General features: G+C 41.6%; 1 protein-coding gene across 3 annotated transcripts in view; it reads right to left on the reverse strand.

Annotated features, from left to right (window-relative positions):
* Window positions 1-21764, reverse strand: part of fndc3ba (fibronectin type III domain containing 3Ba) — a 104029-nt gene extending 82265 nt beyond the window's left edge. For 2 of the 3 annotated variants that reach the window (XM_008399218.2, XM_008399215.2), the window contains exon 1: window positions 21636-21764. The gene's annotated coding sequence lies outside the window, so the exon portion shown is untranslated. Of the gene's footprint in view, window positions 1-4695; window positions 4801-21635 lie in introns of those variants that run through there. The other variant, XM_081602983.1, reaches the window with a different exon arrangement.
* Window positions 21765-22678: the final 914 nt, after the last annotated feature.

A 22678-nucleotide genomic window follows, 5' to 3' on the forward strand; every position in this document is an offset into this window, starting at 1 on the left:
TTTAACACACGCATGGCCACGCAGACATGTGCGCCTGTGTACGTGCCTTTGGGGGAGAAACGGGGCAAAGCTTCTAAATATTGTGGGAAACTGCCACCAACACCACTCCCATTCAGTGCCAGCTCCTTTTACAAAAGGTATTCAGTCTCAGAGAAACCTGCGCTCTCACTCTTTCACCCTCTAACACACAGAGACACACACACACACACACGCACTCATACAAAGTTGGAACCTTTTTTTCCTCTTCACGAGGGCAGAGAGGTGGAGTGTAAAAAGAGTGATGCAGAAAAGAAGGCAGGGGGAGGGAGGAGAGAAAGAAGAGTGGAGAGGAAGGCAAAAAGGAATGCTGTGCTTGTGCTTACACTGACACACACACTTTGAGAAGACAGAGAGGGGATTTATAAAAGATGGAACTTCTTTTGGTTCCCACATTGGTGAGCAGCTTTTCAGCACACATGGAAAACCAGTGTGTGTGTGGGGAGGGGGTGTTGGGGTGAGCCAGGATAGGGAGTAGTAGGTAGTGAGAATCTGAAAGTTGGGGACAGTGGCAAGGCGTTTGAAATCGAAATGTAGCTTCAGCTCGTTCCGGGTTGGCTTCCATATGTGTGTGCATGCGCCGGTGCAGCGCCTTCATGTGTGCACGCCTCAGTTTGCGAGAGCGGCTAAGGTCCTCCTGCCCTGTAATTGTCGTAATGATATGTCATCCACGAAGAAGAACTCAAAGCAGGGTGGGGTGGAATGCAACGGACACATTTGAGTGTGCATACGCTTGCAAGACTCTGCAAGAACAAGCTACTTCTTCATAAACTCCATAAACCGAAGACTCGACGGCACGTTTTCCCACTTCCAACAGATGAGACGGGGCGCATCGGGAAACCGAGTCCGAGGATGAATGAAGGTCCCATCATAGCCAGATGCTCCTTGAACCTTTTGGGACACTTTTAAGTCTCTTTCAAAACTTCTAATTAGGGATTTTCTTCCAAATGATGACATGAGTATAGAGACTGTAAGAAAAGTGCCATCTTTGGATTTTTTAAGGATGAGAAGCAGACAGTACTACTCAAGAACAACCATACATGACAAAATGCAGAATAACCTCCTGCATAATTCGGCAAAGTATAGATGTAAAAATGTGACATATTTGACCAAAGTCAGATATTTTTCACTTGAATTTCCCTAACTGACCAGTTGCAAGCTTTTCAAATTAGTGAACGCACCATAACGAGTGAAGAAGACATTAATATTCAGAAAATGTCATAGCATAATGTTACCTCTATTCTGTTTGTTCATCTTCTCATATTGTTAAATCAGACGAGCTACTGTGTCAGGTCATCACATCTATACTGTACATTTTGGAAACCATTCAGTAAGTTTTGACCGCTGCCTCCACAGTTAAATGCTTAAATTGATAAACAGCCCCAACATTTTTTATCACTGCAATTAGAAATTAAGGAATTATCTAGTTTATGGAGAGGATTTTTAATACCATAAGCTACCAGTGGTCTGGTTATTTACCATCATGTCTAAAGAGAACAATTGCTATACATCCCACAAATAGCTGAAGTCAGCAAATACTAGAGAGCGCCAATAAAATTATTGATGGCTGCCAATTTTAATGGTTGAAACACCAAACATCTTTTAGTGTGCATTATTGCATACAGTGGAAACTGGCGTTGCCCTACCAGGAAAGCTAGCATCCACAGCCTTCCTTATTTCTGCTCCTGGGTCAACAGCCAATCAGTAGCAAGCAAAATTAGTGGCGATTCTAGATTGGCTGCTTAGCAAACGTTAGCCAACAAGCTAGCTTTACATCCAAGTATTTCAGCTTCCCAAACCGCTTTATATTTTTTCAAATAATATAGATATGCTCTACAGAAAAAAAAAAAAAAAAAAAAAAAAAACACCAAACAGGTGAGTTTCCCACAAATAATTTAAAGTTACGATCCACAGAAATCCACACGCACATACTGAACTACAAACAGACAGGAGTCCACTGTAAAGCTGCTTCTGCATGAAGACGCCAGAAGTCCATCCATCCAGCCATTTTCTTTACACCTTTGTCCCTTAATGGGGTCAGGAGGGTTGCTGGTGTCTATCTCCAGCTAACGTTCCAGGCGAGAGGCGGGGTCACCCTGGACAGGTTGCCAGTCTGTCACAGGGCGACGCCAGAAGTGGCTTACATCATGCAAGAGTTCATGTCACATTATATCACAATATTAAAACCCCACTGTATTGGTGTCAGACTGAAGTATCGAAGAAGCTCCTCCCACTTTTTAAACATTGGGACAGGTGAACATTTAGCTGCTAAGCTTTTGCCAGAACTTATGATTGGCAATAAATTAAAGAGTAATTTATGCATTTTTTTAAATAAAGATTGGTGTGCACTATACACAGTTTGAGTTTTATAAAATCTTCATTCTACATATTAAAACACAAAAAAGCTCATTTTTAATACTTTCTTTCTCCACAAAGTCGAGGCTGAATTTTTCACTTCTCATCACCAATCCTTTAAACAGCAGTTTTTGAATGCGATACTCCTTTGCTACTTGTAAAAATCAAGACATACACATTCTTTATTTTAAAAAAAAGTTCTTATGAACACAGGACTTGTGTATTGTCTCGTCTTGTGAGCCATTCGTTCTTTTTTTCTAGATTTTCTCTTGGGTTTGTCTCCGTTTCTACCATTTCCTCTACATGCCAGAAATTCTGCAGATCGTTGAGTCCAGCCGGACCACAGGCAAGTCAGGACTCAGCCTGGTAAACGACAGCCTCAGCTCTTCTCTCCCCAAGCCATCCTTCGACCTCAACACCAGTGCGCACACACACACACACACACACATAAAGACAACACACCAACACACACAAAATGAATACCCTGGGCAAAGCCTTTCTCCCCTGTCATTCTCCCATTCATCCATCTACCAGCATATCCAATCCTCTCATCAGGACAGTTTTCCAGGAACATTGGCAAGAAATAGATGACCCAGTGACTTCAAATGAGCTTTCTCTCGTTTCTGCTGCTTTTTTTTTTCTTCCAAAATGAGCCGTTTAAATGCCAGGTTGGAAATTGTACGGCACACTGTAAAGCTTTATATAAATATACACAAATCATAACATCGCCCTTCCTTTGGTAAAAACTCTTTGATTTTTTTTTACACAGAAAGACAATAACTTAAACTTGCCTGTTTCCGTACAACATACTTTAAAGCTAGTAGACACTTGATCTTCAGTCAAACTCCCTTTGACATACAATTTGTTGCCTGTTAGTTGTAAATCACCTCTGTTGACATTAACTAAGGAATATGACTGTAATGGCTTACGGTAATTTAATCCATTTGCACCTTTACATTACAACTTTAAAGATAAAAATGTAGTTTTTCCCCCCCCACTTTTCGTACTTTTGTAAACAAACCATTTTGTGGTAGTGAACTGAAAGCATTCAATGTCAGTTCATTTTCTGGTTGATTAGAGTTTTGTACACAGCTAAGTACTTTATATTTCACATTGATCTACTAATCGAGCAAGTAACTTGTATGACATAAGCGAGTATCTGTATCTGCTGATCAAACATTTTAGATAAAACAATTCAGATCTTTTGCTGCAAGATATTTTGTTGAGTAACTTCATCCCATGTCCTGTATAATCTAACCAGATTGCACGTTTTTTTCTTCTTTTTTTTTTGCCAACTCAAGAACATATTCCTGGTGCACATCAATTTCCTACCCAAAAAGTCAAATATGACACAAGCAAACAACAGAGGTAAGAAATAACGAAGGGACAAAAAGATGATAATAGAAAACGATTTTCAGCTGTTGATTTTGCAGTTGAGTATTAGTCAACTCCTTCTCAATACCCAGATTTTGTAACTGGGTTTTGAGAAGGATCTTTCTTGTATAAAGCAGTTCATGGTAGACGGCATCATTTTAATGCTTGAATTTTTCAGTTATGAAAAACAAAACTACCGTATTTTTCGGACGCCACTTTTTTTTTCCCCCCACGCTTTGAACCATGCAACTGCTTCTCTGTGAGGTTTTCTTCAACCACCAGAGGGCACTTCAGCATGAAGTGAATCATTGGAAGTCAAAATTGGAAATCAAAGAAGAAAGTGCCAATTTTCATTTGGAACAAGCACATGCTAGTTTTAAGACGACGGAGAAATGTTTTCAAACTCATATCCCCTCATTATGGAAACCACACGAAGAAGTTCATATGATGCAGGTTTTAAGTCGGAGCCGTTGCACGTCAGCTCGCGCGTGAACGAATCCATGGTTCGGCGTTGGAGACGGAGGGCTGCGTCCTGAATAAATCCAACAGATTAATTCAGGACGCAGCCCTCTACGGCGTCCTTGTGAAATGCCGAGCGCGGCGGAGACATCAGCAATTTATAGGCCGGTGCGGCTATGTACGTTTCCAAGCAGCGAAATGACTTTGACGGACTTAAACGCAACTCGAATGCTTCAGAACCTGATAAAAGTCATTGTCCACTATATGGTTTCAACTAGCAGCTAACGAGCCTAATTTATGACTCGCTTCTGATAAAAATCAACTCAAATCCTGACAAAACACACATAGCTTCTTTTTTTTCCCCCTTTCACTTTAGTACACTTTTAAAAACTTTACATTTTCTGAAAACCTCTTGCAGTGTTTTTGTCACTACTGTATGCTTTGTGAAAAGAAAACACCGTCAGATATTACCTTAAAGGTTCATTCTGGTCTCTACAAAGCAACTCAGACCAGCGATAATCTGATCCACTTCCTGGAAAGACCCGGCCTCCATCGCGTTCCTCTGCCCTTTTAAAAGCACAGCTCCCCTCGCTTCAGAGCCTGGTGGGAAGTCATTGGCTGTTGCCAGTGCAGTGGGCGGGGATAAGTAATAGCTGACAGACAAGAAGCAGCAGCCTATTTCCAGAGCCAGACTACAGTTACACAATTTTGCGCACATCCATGGACAAGACAACACCCTCAACACAGAAAGATGGCCAGATAGAGGGGGTGCAGCAGGAATAGAAAGGGAGGCTGAGGGAGCGAGAGGGAAGAAGTTGAGAACGGAGAAGAAAGAAACAGAGGGCGGGGTGGGAGGGAGATCGGTTTTCCTTGAGAACAAAATGAAGAGGAAACGGCTATTTTACACTCAGGTCAGCAATTGTGAGAGAGTCCCTGCAGCCACTGCTTAAAAGTGCAAGCGTGTGCTTGGGAGAAACAGAAAGGTTAATAGCTCTGTGGTGGTTGATCACCTGAAACAACCACAAAGTGGGAGTTTGGTGAACACAACTAACATAGCACGTTTTCACGCAAACCATTATTAACAGGGTGATGTTCATTTGTGGGGGAAGAAAAAAAAACAAAGCAATTCAGAGCTATCAAATCAATATCGTCCATCCAGGGCAGAAGTGACAAAGAGACGAGGTGAAAAAGACACGTGAAGGAGGATGTGAGAAAAAAGGGAAGGAAGGAAACAGATAAGAAGAAAAAATGGGGATGGAGAGACAACGGGAACGGAGGCGGAGTGAGCACAGAGGGAGAAACGTGTGGAATCCTAATTGTGTTATTGCCGCAGAGCAAACATTAGTCCTGCCTGTCATACTGCACAGTGGGTAATGTGTGTGGGAGACGAGGAGGAAAAAGAAAATTGAATGAGTCCAGCAAATTAAGAGTGAAGCCAAGAGTTTAGGACACACTCTTCGTTTTTCATGCATTAGCACAGTTTACAATAAGCTCTGTGTCGAGCCGAGGGCTCCACTGAGAGTTTGCTGTTAGCTTTACATTAGCACAGCACTGCTGTCTATAGCAGATGCACACATCTGCTAGAGCCGGCCCTCCCTCCTACAGCTGTACAACTGTGAGTTGGCTGACTGTGTGTGTGTGTGTGTGTGTGCGTGCGTGCGTGCGTGTGTGTATGGTTGGTTGGTTGGTTGGGCTGGGGGCCAGTAGGCAGTAAACCCACAGTAGAGGCCCTGACAGTCCAGCACTTGCCACGTAGCAGCGACGTAGCTCAAGAGCAACGGAGAGAAAAGCAAGACATGTACGCTGCAGAAGGGAAAAGAAAAAGAGTTTCAGTCAGCAAGGAGAAACTAATAAGGCTTGAAACAACGTGAGTCGCTGATTAGAGCTCGTTCTGGAAACAGAAGCTGCAAACCAAACATCGAGGCAAACTGAATTAGCGCCGCTGTTGATCTCAACCAGGGAAAAAAAACGATGTTTCCTACATTTGCCACAGACAGGACAACGACACCTCTCTGTGGGGTCAGAACGCAGAGCCACGACAAGCATTTGGTAGAATCAATACTGACTAATTTGCATAATTACCCCCATCAGCCTCATTTTGGTCAAAAACCTTTGGAAATAAACAGAAAAATTTGCTGATCGCGAGAATTAGAAGATATAAAGCTTAAATGGACCTAATTGTAGAAGTTGCTGCACCATACACAAGCTCTGACAGCAGCTTTCTTCAGCTGGGGCAATGTTACCGACAAAAGAAGACTCCAATTTAGAAGGGATGCACCGATATTTCACCAATATTTGTGAAATTTACCAATATTGCATAGATGTTCCACTAGCTTATCGACACCTTGAAAAAAACCCCGACCACACAGCCGTCTTCACCACAGCCTCCCTGCTTCAGTTAAACTCCACACTCTCCTGCGACGCGTCACTATCACTGTCACGTGACCAAACAAATACCACATGACCGACCTCTTCCCCATTCATACTTTGCATTTGCAGTGGTTTACAGTGCATGAATGGGGGTGCGACTTCATGAGGCAGAAGAAGTCAAAGTCCAAATAAAGAATTTTGTTGAGGCATCTATCGCCGTGTTACGAGAAAAACTGAGCGCTTTCGATCTTTAAGTGATTAAGTGGTGAATCTCTGAAATGAACTATGTCGCCTTCCACTGTTTTTATTCTTCTGTTTGATGTGTGCACAGACAAAGCACACCTAAAAGTATGGAGGTTTTGTGCATGTCATTCAAACATGTGATCTAAATGGTAAATAGGCAAAAAAAATATATGTATAATTTATATAGATCTGGGCTGGTAAGAAGCATCCAATATTCCCACATTGAATTCCTGTTTATTTTTACAACCTATTTGGAAAAGCAGTTTATTAAGAACCAATAGAAATCCAAATTAATAAACATCTTACAATCTACCATGCTCTGTCAATTGTTCTACATTTTTTAGATTTATTTTAAAATGTCCACTAGTTTGGTGGTGCCTGTGGATCTTAGTATTTACTGGTGCAGTGTTTGTTATAGAAAGTTTGAGAAACAAAAGCACGTTAAAACTTTTCCTTTTAATATCTCTATTGTATCGAAGAAGAAAAATTCCCAAGTGTATTATTGCAGCCTGGAATTCAAGAGTGTTTTTATAATATTAACATATTACCACACACCAGGAGAGAGCAAGACTCTCTCTCTCTCTCTCTCTCTCTCTCTCTCTCTCTCTCTGTGTGTGTGTGTGTGTGTGTGTGTGTGTGTGTGAGTGTCTGCATGTTTTTAATTAGTCAAACTGATCAATTTTCCATCTGCACATTCAAAAGTGGAATTCTCCCAATAAGTTCATTCTTTTGGTACCAGTATCGAGTTCTGGTATTTCGCTACCATTACAGGGAACACACATTTTGTTGGTGTTTGCGTGTTTTTTATACAGAGGAAGTGGCTATTTTCCCACAAGCGCATGAACATGAGTCACTCTTCTTCATGCCAGCGTTTCCAGATTTTTCCCTTCTCTTTTTGTCCTCATCCCCTCCGCCCCTCTTTTCCCCACTTAGACCCCCACTCCCCGTCTTCCTCCTGAGAAGAGTTTTCTCTACTGAGGGCAGAGCTCACAGGATACTCCTTCCTAACACCTCGGATCTTCCGGGCTCAGCTTGTCCGCTGTTAGGACCGATGGTTTCACAAGGCCGCAGACTAAAAGCTACGGTGGGCTTATGTCAGCTGGAGGCAAAGCCAGACAGTTCAGACCCTAGTAATAATATTTATATCCTCCGGTTACGAGGAATTGTCTGACTTGAACTCTATCTACTTTCCACATCAAAAGGTTGTTGAATTCTTGATTATTTATTTCTTTTACAGCTTTAGCCTCAAGACCATTTTTCAGCCAAATACCCATTAAGCCCTGCAGATTTACATGCTAAAAACTTCCATGCGTTTAGGTGTGCTTTTCTGTGCACCGAAGTTAAAAATTTTTTTTTAATTGGCGGCAGAAGTAGACGCACCAATCAATCGTCCAGACATCAAACCCAGCCAACTTTCCCTTATCAGGTTTTGGTGAGCTCTTCAGCAAATAGAATGTACTATTATACATTTTTTTATTTACTGAAATCAGATAAAGATTAGGGACGTGTGCCAAGCTAAGATAATGGGAAGGTTTTTATGTTTTTAATTTGGATTCAAAAAATATTCCTTGTTGAAAATAACTTGCATCAAAATTAGAATTTTGAATCAGACCTGAACAAATATGAGAAATTTGTATCTGCCAGGAAAAGCTGGATCTAATATGTTCTAAGTATAGACATGACTAGCATAGAGCAATTTGTTTTGTAGAAAATATAGAACTTCCCAAACTTAGACACTCTGGATTTTTCTTCCAACATCATGAAACTTGATTGAGAAATGTTTCAGAACACTACAAATTTTCTGTCCAATGCAGATAAAACACAGGAAACAGGCAGTCCAATATACAAATAGATTGCAAATATATTACTATTGATTGCTATTGCATGCTTCATTAAATTTTGTTTGGTAGTTCCTTGTGATATCCAGTCTGTTCGCCTCATCTCTCGACTTTGCAGATGAACAATTTGCAAAACGCTGCACATAGAGTTTGGAGAGAAGCTCGGCTTTGCCGCCTTTTGCTTACCTGATGTGTCATTTTCAGAAAAAAATGGGTGTTTTTTTCAAAGTCACAGTCACGTCTAGTCGCCATGGCAATATGAAGGAGGACTGAACTCTTCTCAAGTTCAAACATCGTGTCTTTGTCTATCTCTCTTTCCCACACACACACACACACACACACACACACACATGAATCAAAATCATCTGATCCGCTATGGTTACTAATGCATTTGAATCCCAGACATGAAAACATTATTCTAGCATGAGCTTACATAACACCGGCTTTTGTATTACCTCAATATTCATCTCGCTCACATTTATTACCGTGCAAAGCTGTGATTATGATTCCTTGGCTGCAGAACTGACGCTTTTCCTGGAGGCAGCGTGTATACCGTGCATGTCTATGGTGGTTGCATAGTTTTACAATAAAAATAAAAAATAAAAAAAAAACAGTGGCCAATAAAACTTACTTAGTTGTTTTTAATGCACCCATGCTCAAACGGCATCCACCCTCATCCTCTACGCCGGCTGCAGCCCCACTTCCAGCTTTAACCTGTCGAAGCCCTCCTCTTTTCCTATCACCCCCTCCCCCCCCCCCCCCCGTCTCTCTCTCTCCACTATGCATACACTATTGGCCCTACTTCCCAAACAACCCGCTTAGCCTTCAAAAGACAGCCGCCCTTTCAGAAGGTTTCAAGCCTGGGTGGGGTGGGTCGGGTGTTGGGGGAGAGAAATGCAGCACAAAATAAGGTTAAGGGGAGAGGAGAGTGCAAGGCTCTCATTCCCGCTAAATTGTCCCACATGGCTGAGCGTGCTTAGTTTAAACAAACACAGCCACTTCCTCTCCTCTCCGCTGCGCACAGCGACACGCAGACAGGCGCGTGCACGCACGCAGCCAACCAGACTCACGGACGTGTGCGCAAGTTTATTACAGGGAAATTATAGGGAATTATAGATAGCTGTAAATCAGATGCAAGCCTTACAGGCAGGGAGTTGCAAATGCGGACCAGTGGGAATCAAATGTTCAATGCGAGTAATTGATTGGTGTAATATCGCCAGAAAACAAGCGGCAAAGCAAGGCAAAGTCCAATCTCCCCCAGAGTTTAGGGAAGAAGTGATCGAAGGATTGATGTTGTCATTCATGCACGTGTTGTTTGTCGCTAATATTTTTTCGGTTCTCCGTTCCTTTTCTCTCTTTCTGCAGGTGTAGAAGCAGACTGCAAGCGTGTTTTCTTGCATTCTCTCCGTCTTTCTTCCCATCTTGTATTATTATTTAGCTCTCTTCTAACTTCTTACCACAGCATTCTTCCTTTTTTCCACTTTTCCCTTTCTTTTCTTGCTCCTCATCTGTTGCGATAAAAATAAACCCAAAGCAAATTCCAAATGAATATATATCAACTGGAGAAGACTTAAGGCTCCATTTGTGACTTTAAAGCACAATAGTAAGACAACAGTTCTCATTTCTATACAGCTTGTTAGTAGACAGGAAAAAAAAAGAAGATGAAAGAAAATGAATCATATTAAAAGCAAATGGCTAAAGAAGTTGGCTTTTATATTGGTTAGACATGTAGGAAAAAAAAGAAACCAGCACTTCACCTCAAATGATCCTGACCTGTGATCAACTGGTCAAAAATGCAATTGGCGTCAGGATGCACTGACAGTAACCATATTCAACAGTGGAAATTATGATGTTGAGTTATTGTCAGCTCCTTCTAGAGTTGGTTGTGTGTTCTACATGTTGTCAAAAGAAACACACGAATGTTAGAAGCTATTCATTTGTTACAAACAGTCTATATCTGGTTAATTTAGGATGTAGGAGAACAAAACTTTTTACCAGGTCACAGGAAGGCAAAGTTTCCCTTTATGCTTCTTAAAGCGAAGTGGGAACAAGCTAAAATTAGCATTAACAAGTCAAAGGTTTACAAAACCCACAGAATTAGAAGTTGACCACAAAAGTGTGATGGTCTAAAACAGGGGTGCCCAAAAACGGTCCTTGAGGGCCGGCATCCTGCATATTTTAGTTCTCTCCCTGGTTTAACGCACCTGGATCAAATGATGGCTCGTTAGAAGCCCTTAGAGGAACATTGACAAGCTGAAAAGGTTGTTACTACCACCAGGGAGAGAACTAAAACGTGCAGGATGCTGGACCTCAAGGACCGACTTTGGACACCCCTGGTCTGAAAGGAAGTTGTAAAAAAAAACAAAAAAAACTGGAAGTTTTCAAAGTTTAGAAAACTTTGCTTTTCAATCATTCTTCAGGCAGAGAGAAAGTAACTTAAAATGCAGCTATTATCAGAGTTAAGGTAAGGATGCACATTGTCAAAGAAATACACATGCAGACTTTTCTTTCAGTAATACTTGCCATGTTAACTGCACTAATCAGTGGTATTAATAATGATAAATACACACATATGAGATGCTAAGGACAATTTAAAGTGTCAATACTGTGATATTTTTTTGCCTTTGCTTTGACATAACGATAAAATCTCTTTTGCACAAATAGTGTGACAAAATCTCGGTTCCTCGAAAGAAATGCTTCTCTTTGAGCATCTTGTAACAAACAGCCAACTTCAATCAATTTTAACACATTTTAAATGTTAATTTATTTCAGTAGCTCAGTTTATTATTTCATGAAATAAATACACGCAAACAGATTTGTTCAATTAATATGATTTTCGTCATAAAGCTAAAGAAAACATGACATTTAAGATTAGAATATTTCATCAGTCTGTCTTTCTTTAACAAATTTTAACATAACACGTCAACAGGCAACTGCTACCTTTCTCTTTATTTAATGTGAAATTTAAGCTACAAATTTAAAACTACAAATCTTCCGTCGCACCATGCTGCTAAAAAAGAAAAACCCTCTGACTCAAAGCCCCCCGTATTACCTCGCGCTTCAGTTCAATGACCTGCAATCATTGTAATCAGCTCTAGATTACAAGCGGCTAATAAAGAAGAGTGAGAGAGGACAACCGCAGAGCCCAGACAATAAGGCCACATTCACTGCCAGTGGACCTGCTGCCGTCTGGGCCTGCACACAGCATGCCTCTGCCACTAATGCCGAGCCCCACCAGGGCTGGATGCCATGGGTCTTAATTAAGATGGTTATGCCGAGTCAAGAAGTGAATTCGCCCCCTCTCTTCTCCACCGCACTGACACGGGGACGCCTAAACTTTCAATTTTGGGATGCACAAGCATAAGAGCCACACAAAAGCACCGCCTCGCCCCCGCAAGAGAAGGTCAGATCATCAGTTTTATGGGCCATGTAAAAGCTTGCTCAATGGGTAAGTGTGTATGTGTGTCTGTTTGAGGTTGTGTGTGAAGGCTCGGGGAGGAGAGGGGGGACTACTTTGTCGTACCTATGTGAGAAATCTGCTTCCGCTCTCACAAACAAGAGAGTCTCAGAGATCAGATTTTTGACAGTACAAAAGACCACCCAGATTACGAAAGAACAATTTTTAAATGTTTGTAACCCTGACTAATTGAAAGCTATGTTAAAGGTGTGAAAGTGTGCAATGGGAACAAAGGGAGAAAAAAAAAAACGGGGGCAAGCATCAGTGTTCAATCCATTGGAAGTGAACTAGGTTGAAAAATGAGAGATGGCACTTCTGGGAATAGAGAGCCAATAGAGAGTGTACATACAATCACTCGACTCCATGCATCAAACACACACACACCAACACACGCACACACACTTTTTAACACCCATCCCCACAGCCTGGGGTCAGGAGGTCACATTCCTCCTCCTCAATCAGCCTCAGGATTTCACACGCTGGTTCAGGGGTGTGGATGTGATTGTGGCTTTTGTGTGTTTTTTGCCCGCCTGCCTGTGTGTGTGTGTGTGTGTGTGTGTGTGTGCATGTGTGTGTGCGTGGAACTGAGTTTGAAATATTTTAGTGATTTGTGGGGGGTCCGACCCGAGGGGAGGGAGGGAAATAGCGAGGAAAAAGAGGGCAGTGGCTTTGTGTCCAAACCAAACATGGGCAAACCTTTAATATGTTTTTTACTTAATTTAAATCAGCCTTTCAGGTACCTGACGTTTAAGTCATGCAATGTAGAAAGTATAGTTTTTTGCCAACCTATTAACACAGACTGGAAAGTACAGATTGGCTCAGCCAATTTTCAGATGTGGTCAGTGAAGGGCTGGAAGTGAATTGAAGAGCAATACTCTTCAGTGTAGAGGTTGTAATAGAGCAAAGACGTCTCAAAGTTAGCTACTTTCAGCTCAGGTGTTGAAAAATGAAGGTAAAGGAATCAAAAAAAGAATCATTAATGCAGCAAGAGAGAGTGCAAAACATCTATTAGATAACATGAAAAATGAACAGAATACAGTCAATGTGCTTTGTTTAATCACTTACACTTTTTATGGAAAGGATTTAGATTTCCTAGGTTATGTGAATAGAAGATATCTGTGTTTTGGTAATGCTACCTGTGCTAACTATGCTAATTGCTAATAAAAGATGCTAAAAACAGTTCAAACTGTCAACTCTGAAATTATTTTGTGATAAAATCTTGTTTTGCAACAACCGTCCTCTAACAAAGAAAAGACGAACTGGTGTGAGAATGTCAACACTTTCCGAAAGTTAGAAATCAGAAATCAGCACCTCCGGCTGAAAGAGCCATACGATTATCCTCATCCGCGTAAGCATTTCTTACGGTGCCGGGAGGCGAGAAGCAGCATAAAAGACGGGAAGCAATGACAGGTATGTGGAGCAGAGACGTGTGGGGGTATGTGCACCGACAAGAGGGGAAGGAGGGGTCGAAGGGTGTCTGCAGGCCAAGAAAAGAGTCAAAGAAAGGAGGAGGAGAAGGAGGAGGTAGGGGTGTTTAACAAGGAAAAGCAATAAAAAATGTGGGTTTGAATAAAAGAGCAGCTACTTCCTCTGCTAGAAGCCCATAAATCAGGACCTGTCTGTCCACCAGACAGCTAATTCATGCTCAAAACTGTTGTGCTGCTTGTTATTCCAGGTCATATTTTAGTCACGGAAGGATAAAAAAAAGTTAAAAAAATGCAGCATAAACACAAACAGACCCATGCACAACATTCAAGGCACACTCTCTAAACACTCGCCGACGGGCATGAAAACACCCATTAACAACAGTTGGAACTTTCCATGGGCCTGCCAGCTAGCAACACCAGCACGCCTGGCATGCTAATACAGGCACGTAAAGTCAAACTCGACGCGTTGTTACGGTCCCCCCGCATGTGTGCTGATGCGGCGCTGGGCGTACGCAGGTGAGGGGCTCACTCCGTCTCCCATTTGAAATAAACACATAAACAGAGCGGCGAGCCGCTCCTCAACTAACAATTACCCGAGAACAACGCGCCCGCAGGAATTGCACGGGCAGGCCCGGGATGACCCAAGTTCAAGAGACCGTGCGTTAGCATCCCCTCCAGCTGGTAGCCACACAAACATTCAGCACATTGCTGGCACTTAACGGCGCTATTTCTGCTTGTACCGTGGTCGTTTGTCGATGCGGGCTTTCGTCTGAGTTTCATCGCTGTTTTGCTGCGGGAATGTTTTTGGGGAAAGCCGTGCAACGCGTCATCCCCATCTATGGAGAATGCACACAAGTCTTTTGGACGTCGAATAGTAGAAGTTCAGTTTGGGTTCAGAAGGGGGAAAAAAAACATTTGGACAGGGTAGTCCACATGTTCTTTGCCAACCTATTAGCACAGGCTGGCAAACAACCTTTCTTGTATAAAAACATTACCTAATCATTCTGTAAATAACACAGATTAACGCTACATCGTCATAATGTTGCTATTGAGTTCTAAAAAGTCGGTCCCTTGTGTATACGACAACGGAGAAATTTTGTTTTACCGCATAAGAACAATCCCTCCACTGTTTTCTCTAACATTTCATTAAATATAGAAACTATTAAAAGTATGAGTAACTTCTTGAAATCTTTGGTGCGCCATCTAATCTGCCCATGCCTACAATGCTCTCTCTCTCTCTCTCTCTCTCTCTCTCTCTCTCTCTCTCTCAACACTAAACCTCAGGCACCTCAACAACAATTTTTTAATCTACATGAAAGGAATGGGACAGTGAGAGAAAGACTGAGACGAGAAGCTGAAAGGACTCTTTCATCGTCTTTTGAGTCAACTGTCAACAATAGTGGAAATTATCAACTGAAACAAAAAAAGAAAGGAGGGGAGGGGGCTTGGGACGCAAGAGAAGGAGGGAGCATGGCACGAAAGGCAGAGAAAGAGAAAGAGAGAGGAGGAGGGTAAACATGGCAGCTCTATGCCAAGCAAACACGGGATGCTGGGATACTTCAACAAAAAGCCACCGTTCATAGAGCAGAGAAAAGGAGCTGAGAAACAGAGGGAAGAAGAGCAAGAGAGAGAGAGAGAGAGAGAGAGAAAGAGAAAATACAGGAGCGAGACCAAGCAGAGACATATCAGGGGGGAAATAAGCTGGGAAATGGAAAGTGAAAGCAGGACGCAGCCGATACGCAGCTGCTGTCTTTGAATTAGGGCAAAGTTTCTATGTGTGCTTCACACCTGCAACAGTTTATGTGGCAAAGCAGAGCCCATGGCTTAACCACACGAATGCTTTCCGGTTTTAATGAATTAAAGCAGAAAACTAAACGCAACAGCAAATGCAAGCCCCCCCCCACGCTCCTTCATCCGCCTAAAACCGTACCCCGACATTACCCAACACGCTCCCTTTTTAGTGCCAACTTGGTACATTCTCTCACTTTCTCAGCAACACTTGCGAAGCTTATGCATAATCAACTCTGTACACGTAAAGTGGCGCAATCGGTCACAGTGACACAGAATGAGCAGGATGAAGCCGGCCCTTTAATAGGTAATGGAGTTGGTCAGAGGAACGCCTGACCAACTCCAGCATGGCTCCTCTCATCACACACAGGGAAGAGGGAAGAGGCTTGTTCACTTGACCAAGCAGCACCTTGGCTACAGTTAATTGTGAAAGGGGGGAGGGAGACAATCTTTCTGGGAAAGGAAGCACACCTGTTGTATTTGTAAAAAGAAAAGACAGGTGGCACAACTGACAGCGCTGCTCATAAACACTCCAGACTCACAAAGTGACAAGCGGCAATCAGGCCCACCAGTTTCTGATAAAAACTATGAGACTTTTTAACAACCACAGCTGCTCAACATTAGTAGAAATGCATGACTGGTTATCTTCTTTTACCTACACCGTGTTTATTCTTATCACATAAATATGGTAAAATGCGTATTTATACAGTAAAATGAATTTTGCTATATGAATACGGTAAAATTCTGGCAGCCACTGCTGCCAGCATCGTACTGTAAATTAGTTTTTTTTGTTGTTGTTTTTTTACAGTGTAGGCATTGACAGCTATCAAATTAAATAAATTAATTTGACTTTTCCGCACCGTGATTGTATTTTCAAATTAAAAAAAGCTATTTCTTGTAAACATGAACAAAACATATTGTGACAGTATAATAAAATATAACAGTTTGTCACAAAAAAAAAACCGGGACATCATGACTGGCAACGCTGGACTACTCCACAAGATAAGTCAAACCTACATTTCACTAAATGGATTTTAATCACATGAGTGGTATTTTAACAGATTGCAAAATACATTTTTAAAACTTGTTAAATTATGAAACTGGGTTTCATCTGGGTTCGTTGTTGTTGATTATTGTATGATTATTATTTTATTTTTATTTGGGGGAAAGTGCTCAAAACTTAACTACCTGAACATAATTGTAGATGAACCACAAAATATGTATTGACACATGCAGAGCAAAGAAAAAACAAACTGAAATGTGAAAAATCTTCACATTTGGAACATTTCACATTGTAAAATTTTAAGTAGCAGCAATATTGATCCCACAATATTAAAAATGTAGCCTTGCAATTATTTTTTTCTACACAAACTGGTGAGTTTAACCACATCTCCAAGGGTAAATTTATTAGTTGTCAACAGATAATGTTTTTAGAGAAAATCGGAGAAGACAGCCTGGTTGGAGACTCCTTAACTAAGTCCTGACATATTCCAGTAACCACAATGATCCTTCCATTGCCAGGGAGTTTATGGAGGGAAGAAGAATCAAAGTTAGCTATTTTCACAGAAGCAGGAACATAAAAAGTGCAAGCAGCATTTTAAAAAGAAACCACATATGCAGTGCATTAAGGACTCCATAAGAAAGACCCAGACTTTCAGCAGGTAACAGGAAGGCTATGCCGGGGGGGTCAGTATGCTAAGAACGGCACCACATCATTAATCTTGGAAAACCAGTGCAACAGAATGCAAATAGTGATAATTTTTTTTCTCACGATCTTGATTTTTTTGGGGGGGTGGTTTCCCTCCTTTTTTTCTTGCAATCGCTCGCCTCTTTCACATACCCTCACACACTTTCCAGGGCAGCGTTGCATTCACTGGGTAATTCTATCGCACCTCCAGCCTCTGTCCCCGATACACAAGCACTGCTCCGTAACATTACCCGGTGGATAACATGTTCTAGGTTACCATTCAGAGACACAAGCGTGCGCATACAATGACAAGTATCATCCTGCCCCTTCCCTGACCTCATTTTGTCCAGGCGTAGCAGAGATTTTATTGGGCCAGGAGGAAACCACAAGCTGGTGCAGGTAGAGAGACACAGACTGTCTCTGAGGCTAGAGATAAAAGGCTTCATGAAACAGGGAGCAGAAAAGTTTAGAGTAATTTTTTTGCACCCCCTAAATAGGAAGACATTGCAACTTTCTCTCAAGAAAAAATGACAGCAAAATAAAAAAAAAAAAACAATCACGAACTGTCTTCAAAGTCAAATACTTAATTGAAAGAAGGAAGGGGGGGGGGGTGATTCATTTAAACTGGGTTAAATGTTTTAGCAGTAAAAATACCCTAGAGGCACACTAATGCATCAACACACAGTGTGTGAGTCACACCTGCATGGAAAGCTCAAGCAGTTACAGATCTCTTTAACTTATGTAAGGATTTACTCAACCTTCCAGTCAATTCACATGAAAGCCACAAATCCTGCCATCTTTGATTCCAGCCAAAACACAGTTCTTTTTGACTACAGGTATAATTTCAGCCATGTTGGATCGAAAGCCCACATGAGGGAAAAAGAAATGTTATGATCACAAAACCTCATGTCCTTACAAAAGCATTCAAATCTGCTTGGGTCATGTTCCTGTACCTCTTCAGTAAAGCACCAATCACAACTGCACAGGCTGTTTTCAATCCAATGTGCCACCATATTACGTATTTTGATGAATTTAACAGGTATATTGCAGTTTCTATTTTGAACTAATGTGTCAATACAGTGACATATTGGGAGTTTTTTACTCAAGATTATCAAGTAGTGGGAGTTTTAGACTGGTCCAGGCCTACTTCTGCTCATACAAAAAAATAGATTCTGGTCATCAATCCATAAACTGATACGTTGGAAATGACAGCATAAAAAGAAAAATAGCACTCTTTAAAGGATGCACACAAGAAATAAGCTTTAACTGAAAATAATTAAAGTGCCAGATCAACACAGCCAAACTTCAATCCTTGCACTGTGTATAAATGTTGAACTCCAACAGCATCAGCCGTCTGAGGAAATAGGAATTCCATCCTTACTGAACATGTGTTGAGCAAAAAAAGAAGAAAAACAAAAGCTCAGTGACACTGATTCTTTATTTTTTTCAAGTGCAAGCTGCAGACTTTAATTAGGAATCTTAAAACAAAGAATGGCTGAATTGAGGGCTGAGGACCAGGGGAGGCCTCCCCGATCCCTAGCGTAATCCTTTCTTACCTGTTGAAACCCGAGTGAGACTCTGGAGTTAAATAAAAAAAGACAGCCTTTTAGAACAAGTGAGGAAAATGAATGGCTGTATTATCTCTTAAGTAAACCCGAAATAAAGCTTTCCTGAACTCCTCTGAACCTTGTTGAGGCTCCTGACTTCTGGGAGCCAGATAAATTGCTCATTCATGCTCTACAAGGAGAGAATTCCTCCGCGCTCGAAACCTAAACACACCTTTTCAGCTGGAGGCCAACCTCATTCATTCCCTAAACTTCCAACCCCAACAAGCCCCCCAGAAAGTCAGATATCAGATTGTTTAAAGAAAAAAGAAAAGGAAAAAGTGTGTGTGCGTGTGTGTGTGTGGGGTATAAAACATCATGGCCACATCAGCTTTTCACCAAAGGAATGTCATCTGACGTCACATATTTGGGATCGGATTACTCCGAGTCTCCTTCACCCCAAACTCCCCTCATGAAAAGAAAATACAAGGATAAATGTGTGAAATGCGGTTTTAAAGATACCAACACATTCAGTGAGACATCAAAAAACACAGATTGGTAATGAAATGTAGGTTTTTACATTTCAACATACAGATTTTTCTTTTATATAGCACATTGACATCACATAAAGAACAGAAAATCCATACAGGTGTCATTCACTCACCTTAAATTGTGAGAATATTCTTAAAGAATAAATTCAGTTACAAAACCTCCTGGTGGGGACAAAAGGCCATGCGGCAACCAGAACCATTTCGCACGAAACGAACCAAAGCAAAATAAAGGTACGAATCGGCGAACGGGGTAACATAACCCTTTTAAAATCACTGTCAACCATTGGTAGTCAAAGTGGTTACCAAACACTTTGACAATGATGATTTTGTGCATGCTAGGTACAAAACATCCCACCGTCAAGGGCACAAAAATTTGGGTACAAATACACCAAAGATCCAAAGGTACAGAACAGGGAATGAGAACTGCTTTCCGTCGTTGGTTGTCAAATCTGGTATGAAACATCCAACAGGTAGGTATGAAGTGGTTTATTATTTATGAGAAATGTTCTAAGGTAGACAATGTCATTTCTTCCACAAAAAAGTTGGTCGCAAAACAACAACAAATCGATGAAAGTAGGAATTGCTCAACAACCATCTAGCTATTCGTCAGAGATTGGGTCACGGAACAAGCAATCCCAAACATCCCTCCTTCCAGTCACATTCTCCAGCGTTTCTTAGGGGATGCTAAGATATTTTCAGACCAGAAGGGATTCGAAGCCTGTCAAGAATATTCTAGTAACATGACGCACACAGACAAGCACTTTGAAAAGTTGTATCAAAGTAGGTTGCACCCCCAAAAAAGACAAATGTATATTACACAAATCATATTGACCTACACCCTCTTTGAAGGATAATGTCTAAAAGCATGCAAACACAAAGATGGACGTACAGGATGGCACTTCCTTAATGCCTTCTGTAATGTCACCAGACACTTGTGTGCATGAAACCTTGATGCTAATTGGGGAGGGGTGGGGGGGTTAATTGGACATTATAAGTTACAAAAATGCACAACCAGCTGAAAAACCAACAAAGGTTTGCTGTTCTAAAGGTGACAAAGCATACAAAAAGTTGATTTTGTGGATCTTGTTGAAAAACTCTTGCCCCAGCTTTTCAGAACTTATGCTCTCCAACATGCCCACTGGATCCAGGATCCAGGGGATGCGCAGCTCCATATTCACCCCCCACCCCCTCCACCCCCTCTTCCTTCCCCCCGCCCCCCTCTGTCTCTCTCCAAGGATAATGATGACAGCCTGACAATGGAACCTCTCAGTCCCGTCATTACACGGCAAATAGCCCGGCCGACAAGAATTCAAGACATCTGCACCTTGACTCCTCAGTCAGACCTCCAGCAGCATGGAGCACCTTTAGAGGGAATGAGGTAACTTTTAGGGCTTGTGAGCTGTCCTCTCTAGGGACACGTGGAAGCCAAGGTAATCGATCGTTTTGAGCTGGAGGCCAATGTTTGATTTCCACGTCTGCATCAGAGAGGCTGAGAGGAGGATTTGTCTTCCCCGCACAAACAGACACGTAGTCGTTTCTGGGAGAGGGGGAGACAGAGAGAGGGAGGCAGACAGACTGGCTGGAAGGAATGCTAGGATATGCTGGAGTTGGGATTTTTTTTTTCCTCCCCAAAGCCTTTTTTTTTTTTTTTTTTTTTTTTACTGCATTCTGCAACCGCACAGAAATTCTACGGAAAGTCGCTGCAACGCTCCCCCCCCCCCCCCCCATCCCTCCAGTTCCCTTATCCAACGCAAAAATATGCCCCCATAAAGCGTCAGTCCTGTGATTTCGCAACAACCAAACCTTCCTTTTCAAATCTGACTGCCTCAGCATCTTCTGCTCCAAAATATTTTTCTAACAACAACAATGTGTTAACGCGAGTTAAAATGTTGCCGTTTTTCCACAATGCGGAGAGGGGAGAGGACGGGGTAGAGGGGGGGGGGGGGGGCAGAGAAAAAAGTAACGCAACAGTTGCGATCCTGTTGGAACTGCGCGTCAAAAGAAGAGCGTTTTCTCCTGTTGCGCACTCACTCCATCTGAAGCCTTCGGAGACGAAAACACATTCTTTTCGCGAAAGCTGAGAAATCGGAACCGCAGAGAGCGAGCCAGACTCTAATCCCACATATTCACTCGCGTAATCTCAGCTCTCCCCCCCTGCTTCTTCCTCTTTATTCCAAAGTAACCGGGAACCTAAATCTGACCCAGAAAGTTTCGACTCGCACCCTCACCCCGGCTCTGCCTTTCACACAGTTAAGAGGAACAGTTTTCCCTTCTTCATCCGAATGGCCCAGACTGACGGCGTCAGCGCTCGGCTCCCCAAACTCACACACTCGTACACCCACACACACACACACACACACATACACCCAGATGCGCACTTCGAAAACTTTTTTCTTCTTCTTTTTCCATTATTATTGTTGCAATCGCTGACTCCAACTTGCGTCAAGGTCTTTCCCTTTCGTGACTGTAGGGATCGGAGTTTGTAAAGAAGTGTAAAAAGACTCACCTCGCGGTAATAAAAGAATCTTCAAACAGACGGGGCTGCGCGTTTTTTTATTCCCAGGGTCGGGTCCTGCCTGTCTGCTGGCTCGGCGCAAGTCGTACTGGGAGACTCCGCCATGTCAATCAAAAGCGACGCACATGGATTTTTTTTTTAAAGCCCGCCTACTTTTTTTCCTCTCTCTCTCTCTCTCTCTCTCTCTCTCTCTCTCTCTCTCTCTCTCTCTCTCTCTCTCTCTCTCTCTCTCTTTTTACCGTAATACAGGCGGCGCATTCAGAAAGATAAATCGGACCAAAACAACAAAAAAAGTCCTTCACAGACATTAAGACGTTAAGTAAGATAATTTAATGAGAATGACCGTGAGAAAAATTACATTATGTCATCCTTACAGTATATAGGAAATTAAATAAGTTAGTTAAGTATTTTTTAAAAAAGGAAATTTAGTAGCTCATACCCCAGATAAAAGTTATTGGAAAAACTAATTTAGCTATTTTGTAATGATGTCATTTTTATGTGTCATTTTTATGTGATAGCTAAGTCACAATAATAGCCAAATCACAATCAGAAGATAGTTTATCATTATAATGAGATCATATCTTAGATACAAGTTTGTTTTTTTCATCGGAGTTGCAGGAATGGCTTCCATATGAAACTGATGTACTTTAATTTGTTGAAGTGTTTTGCAGATTTATTAAAGCCAGAAAAGTTTCACGACAGAAAAAAAAAAAAAAAACATATTGGAGGGGAGATTAGCAACAGACACAGACAGTCCTTTTCAATAAATTAGAATAAAATTGGAAAACTTTAGTAACTCAATTCACTTGGTGAAATTCTGTACAGATTTATTACACAAAGGCTGATGTGTTTAAGCCTTTTCTAATGTTAATTATGGAGATTTTCCACTTATATCTAATGAAAACATGACATTTAAGATTAGAATATTACATCAGAACAATGACAAAGAAAACTTTATTGAAGAAAATGTTTTATACCTGCTAAGTTCATTTTTTATACATCAGGACATTTCTGAACCACGTATGACCACATTC

This window comes from Poecilia reticulata, chromosome 22 (assembly GCF_904066995.2).
Source record: "Poecilia reticulata chromosome 22, P_reticulata-male-v2, whole genome shotgun sequence".
NCBI lineage: Eukaryota > Metazoa > Chordata > Actinopteri > Cyprinodontiformes > Poeciliidae > Poecilia > Poecilia reticulata.